We start from the raw sequence: 6,000 nt of genomic DNA, 5'->3' as shown, positions 1-6,000 counted from the left end.
GTTATTGTTACCCTCATATATCCTGCTTTTTTAAATAAATTTTTATAAATTCTTAAATTTGATGCTGTTTATTTTCTTTTTTTTAGGTAGACCTTTACCTATTCTTTCTTCACCCACTTACGTTTGAGTCACCTGCAATGTGTCAGCTTCTACATTCCCTGATCTTCCTTGTTGCTTTCCCTTATTTCTTCCTGTAATCCAGGTACGATAATCTTCCAATTGGCTCTCATGGCACCCTACACTTCTGTTATCACAGCACATGCTATTCCATTGTGCAAACGGATGGGCAACTAAGAGCACTTTCAGGACTTTATCATAATGTTTCAAAGTCATATTTTTTTTAAGAGACAGGGTTGTGTTCTATCTCTTAGCCTGGGGGAATACAGTAGTGTAATCATGATTCCCTACAGCCTTGAACTCCTGGATTCAAACAATCCTCCCACCTCAGCCTCTAGAATAACTTGGACTACAAGGGTGTGCAGCCACACCCAGCTAATTTTTTGCTTTTCATTTTTGTAGAGATGGGGTCTCACTCTGTTAACCAGGCTGGTCTTGACCTCCTGACCTCAAGTGATCTTCCCACCTTAGCCTCCCAAAGTACTGAAATTACAGGCATGAGCCACCACAACTGGTCTGAAAATTCTTAATTCCACTCATGGGCTATCTTCTAACTGTTCCCTTCCTCTATTTCTGTCTCCAGTAAATTTCAACTCGTTCTTCAAATCTGGCTTCCGAGTGACCTTTTCAGAGATTCTCCAATGTATTCAAGTAAATAAAATAACTGACTTCTATGTTTTTTCATTTTATTTTATGATTAATATCAAAATATTGAAATAAACAACGTGTCCTAAGTAGGTTTTCTTTCTATCTCAAGTTCTAGATTTTGAAGCCTTTAAAGATAGAAACAACAGAATCAGGTCCTTGAACACAGGAGTTAATCAGTAAGCACTTGTTGAATAAACAATAAAAGGACATCTTTCCACTTTCCTAAAACTCATCAAAGAATTCTTACTCATTCTGATCCATCTTCCCTTGTGATGAGACCAAACCACTCACTGTGGTCAACGACATTCAAAAATAAAAAGTGGGGGATTTCCAGAGTTTAAAAATGTGGACAAAACTATTTGAAATATTCATATATTTATGAACCGATTCATTAAAAAATTCTCACTATTAATATTTGCACATCATTAGGGACCGTGAGTATAGCAGAGAACAAAAAAGAAAAATTTTCCAGCCACATGAAATCTATACTCCAGAACCATTCTGTAGATATGTGATGTAGGTGACATGGCAGATCAGCAAGCAAAGAAAGGACTTTTCAATAAATAGAATAGAAAAATAATGGTTACTGATATAAGAAACAAAATGAAATTATATTCCTGCCTCACTCTATATACAAACATTAAATTCCAGATGGACAAAGACTTACATGTCAGAAACAAAACTTTAAAACTTTTAGTAGAAAATGTAAGTGAATGAGCCACAAAAAGCCGTTTAACCATTAAAAAAGATTAGACATTTTGACTATCACAAAATTAAGAACATTTTACATCAAGAAGTGGAAAGATAGCCTAGGCACAGTGTCTCAAGCCTGTAATCCCAATAGTACATCACCTGAGGTCAGGAGTTTGAGACCAGGCTGGCCAACATGGTGAAACCCCATCTCTATTAAATACAAGAAATTAGCCAGGCATTAGTGGCAGACACCTGTAATCCCAGCTGCTTGGGAAGCTGAGGCACGAGTATGGTCTGAACCCGGGAGGTGGAGGTTGCAGTGAGCCACAGCACTCCAGCCTGAATGACAGAGCCAGACTCTGTCTCAAAAACAAAAAAAAAAAGAAATTAAAAAATAAAAGTAAAAAGTCAAAAGATAAACTATAAATTAGAGAAGATATTTGCAGTACCTAAAACCTACGAAAGATTAATATCATATCAAATAAGTATAAGGAGCTCCTATGAATTAATTTTAAAAATAGCAACCCAACAGAAAATTGGGAAAAGACATTAATAGGGATTTCACAAAAGAGAAAGCCTGCAAAACATAAAAAATTTTCTCAACCTCATTACTAATCAGGGAAATGCACAAGATACTACACATCTATTCTCTCCACAAATATTAAGAAGTCTGACAATACGAAGTGTATTAGTCTATATTCACACTGCTGATAAAGACATACCCGAGACAGGGAAGAAAAAGAGGCTTAATTGGATTAAGATTCCACATGGCTGAGGAGGCCTCAGAGTTATGGCGGTGGATGAACAGCACTTCTTACATGGCAGTGGCAAGAGAATATGAGAAGGAGGCAAAAGAAACAAAAGACGAAACCACTAACCCATCAGATCTTGTGAGATTTATTTACTATCACAAGAATAGCATGGGAAAGACCGGCCCCAAAGATTCAACTACCTTCCCCTGGTTCCCTCCCCGAACACATGGGAATCCTGAGAAATACAATTCAAGTTGAGATGTGGGTAGGGACATAGACAAACCACATTATTCTGCTCCTGGCCCCTCCAAATCTCATGTCCTCACACTTCAAATCCGATCATGCCTTCCCAACAGTCCCCCAAAGTCTTAACTCATTTCAGCGTTAACCCAAATATCCGCTATCCAAAGTCTCATCTGAGACAAGGCAAGTCTCTTCTGCCTATGACCCTGTAAAATCCAAGTCAAGCTAGTTACTTCCTAGATACAATCGGGGTACAGGTAATTGAGTAAACACAGCTGTTCCAAATGGGAGCAATTGGCCAAAACAAAGGGATTACAGGACCCATGCAAGTCCAAAATCCAGCAAGATAGTCAAATTTTAAAGCTCCAAAATGATCTCCTTTGACTCCATGTTTCACATCAAGGTCATGCTGATGCAAGAGGTGGGCTCCCACAGCCATGGGTAGTTCTGCCCCTGTGGCTTTGCAGGGTATAGCCCACCTCGTGGCTGTTTACATGGGCTGATGTTGAGTGCCCACAGCTTTTCCAGGCTCATGGTGCAAGCTGTCAGTGAATCTACCATTCTGGGGTCTGGAGGAGAGTTGCCCTCTCCTCACAGCTCCATTAGGAAGTGCCCCAGTAGGGACTCTGTGTAGGGGCTCCGACCCCACATTTCCCTACTGCACAGCCCTAGCAGAGGTTCTCCATCAGAGCACCACCCCTGCAGCAAACTTCTGCTTGGATATCCAGGTGTTTTCAATCATCCTCTGAAATCTAGGTGGAGGTTTCCAAACCTCAATTCTTGACTTCTATGCATGTGCAGGCTGAACACAATGTGGAAGCTGCCAAGGCTTGCACTCTCAAGGCCATGGCCTGAGCTCTATGTTGTCCCCTTTCAGCCATGGCTGGAGGGGCTGAAATGCAGAGAAAGAAGGCCCTAGGCTACACACAGCACAGTGAACCTGGCCCAGCCCAGAAATCCATTTCATCCTCCTAGGCCCCGGGTTTGTGATGGGAGGGACTGCTGTGATGACTTATGACATGTCCTGTAGACATTTTCCCCATTGTTTTTGAGATTTACATTCAGCTTCTTGTTACTTATGCAAATTTCTGCAAACACCTTGAATTTATCCTCAGAAAATGGGATTTTCTTCTCTATCACATTGTCAGGCTGCAAATTTTCCAAAACGGTATGCTCTGCTTCCTTTATAAAACCGAAGGCCTTTAACATCACCCAAGTCACCTCTTGAATGCTTTACTGCTTCGAAATTTCTTCCAGCAGATACCCTAAATTATCACTCTCAAGTTCAAATTTCCACAAATCTCTAGGACAGGGGCAAAATGCTGGCATTCTCTTTGCTAAAACATAACGAGAGTTACCTTTGCTCCAGTTCACAACAAGTTCCTCATCTCCATCTGAGACCACCTTGGCCTGGACCTTATTGTTCAAAACACTATCAGCATTTTTGTCAAAGTCATTCAGCAAGCCTCTAGGAGGTTCCAAATTTTCCCACATTTTCCAGTGTTCTTCTGAGCCCTCCAAACTGTTCCACCCTCTGCCTGTTACCAAGTTTCAAAGTCACTTGCACATTTTTGGGTATCTTTTCAGGAGCACCCCACACCACGGGTATCACTTTACTGTATTAGTCTGTTTTCACACTGCTGAAAAAGACATACCCAAGTCTGAGAAGAAAAAGAGATGTAAAGAAAAAAACTATAATTGGATTTACAGTTCCACATGGTGGGGGATGCCTCAGAGTCATGGCAGGAGGTAAAAGGCACTTCTCACATGGCAGCAGCAAGAGAAAATGAGGAGGAAGACAAAGCAGAAACTCCTGATAAACCCATCAGATCTCATGAGACTTATTCACTATAATGAGATTAGCACAGGGAAGACTGGCCTCTGTGATTCAGTTACCTCACCCTGGGTCCCTCCCATAACATGTGGGAATTCTGGGAGATAGAATTCAAGCTGGGATTTGGGTGTGGACACAGCCAAACCATATCACCAAATATGGAGAGACTGGATCAACCAGATCATCTCGAACTAACACAGAAGGTGAGAGTTTAAATTAGAACAACCGCTTTGGAAAGCAATTTGGATTATCTTATAAGTTTGAGCATTCTCATATGTTATGGAAAAGTAATACCTCTACCATAGGCCCTGGAGAAACTCTTGCCCATATGTACTAGAGGTAGTAAAAAAAAAAAAAAAATGCTCATGTAATGCCATTCATAATAGCAAAAATCTGGAAATAAGCCAAATGTTCATTAATAGGAGAATGGGTAAATTAATAGGAGAATGGGTAAATAAATTATATCCTTAAAAACTAAATAATATGTCATTTAGGGTAATCATATGTATGGCATAAAACAATTTTTTTTTAAAGGAAGAGAATCCTAAACATAAATTCAGGGTAGTAGTTACCCTCGGGCTGAAGGGTGAAAATCAGGAAAAAGGACAGAGGAAGAGCAGATATTAGGGTCAGAACCCTAGTTCTTTGGTTGTGTTGTAAGTTCACAAGTGATTACCATATTGTTCAAATACATTTACACAGACGCCCATGCACAGACATAGGAGCCAAGGTATGCTATGAGCCAAGGATTATGATTAATCCAATTTTGTGCACTTTAAGCCATTTGAAAAACAGAAAAGCAAAACAACAAAATAATTTTTAAGAAATTGAATATGGGGTGCTATGTTCTGAATGTGCCCCCCTAAAATTAATCACCAATGTCATAGGATTAGGAAGAAGGGCTTTTAGGTAGTGATTCAGTCATGAAGGGAGAGTCTTCACGAAAGAGTTTAGGTCCTTAAACAAGGACTGGAGGGAGTGGGCTTCCCCTGTTTTGCCCTTCTGTCTTCTGCCATGTGAGGACACTGCATCTCTTCCTGAAGACACAGTGCACAGGATACCACCTTGGATGCAGAGACCAGGCCCTCACCAGACACCAATCCTGCTGGCACCTTGATCTTGGACTTCTACCCTATGGAACTGTGAGAAATACATTTCTGTTCTTCAGAAATTACCCAGCCTAGTGTATTTTCTTATATAGTGGCACAAACTCATTAAGGCACAATGCCTGTTGTCATTTACTTCTACAATTTTCTTTGTTGCCTCTTTAGCACTGGGTCATTTTGTATTTGATCCTTCATAATATCTCTTACTTTCGGTTTTTCATATTTCTGTTCCAAGTGTATTCTTAGATACATATTTTCCACTATTAGCCTCAGGGTTAGCCTGGGAGTGTGTGTTTCTGTGCCACCGCTGTAGGACTGTGTGTGTGTGTGTGTGTGTGTGTCTCCCATTCTCTCTTCTCTCTCTGTCTCTCACCCTCTGTGTGTTTCTTTCCCTCTTTCTGTCGGTCTCTGTGTGTGTGTGTGTGTTTCTGTGTGTATGCCCATGTGCGTGTGTGTCTTTGGATGACTGTGCTCTGTTTGCCAAAATGCGATTTTTTGAATGTCGGCCAGTCTTTGGTGAGCCTCTTTCTGCGTCTGTGCCTGGGTCCTGTGGCCAGTTGTCCATCGTTTTCACTGCGGTTCCACTTTGGGTTTGTGAAGGCCTCGA

This window comes from Gorilla gorilla, chromosome 21 (assembly GCF_029281585.2).
Source record: "Gorilla gorilla gorilla isolate KB3781 chromosome 21, NHGRI_mGorGor1-v2.1_pri, whole genome shotgun sequence".
Taxonomy (NCBI): Eukaryota; Metazoa; Chordata; class Mammalia; order Primates; family Hominidae; genus Gorilla; species Gorilla gorilla.
The sequence above is the reverse complement of the archived record's forward strand: the minus strand, read 5'-3'. Positions refer to the sequence as shown.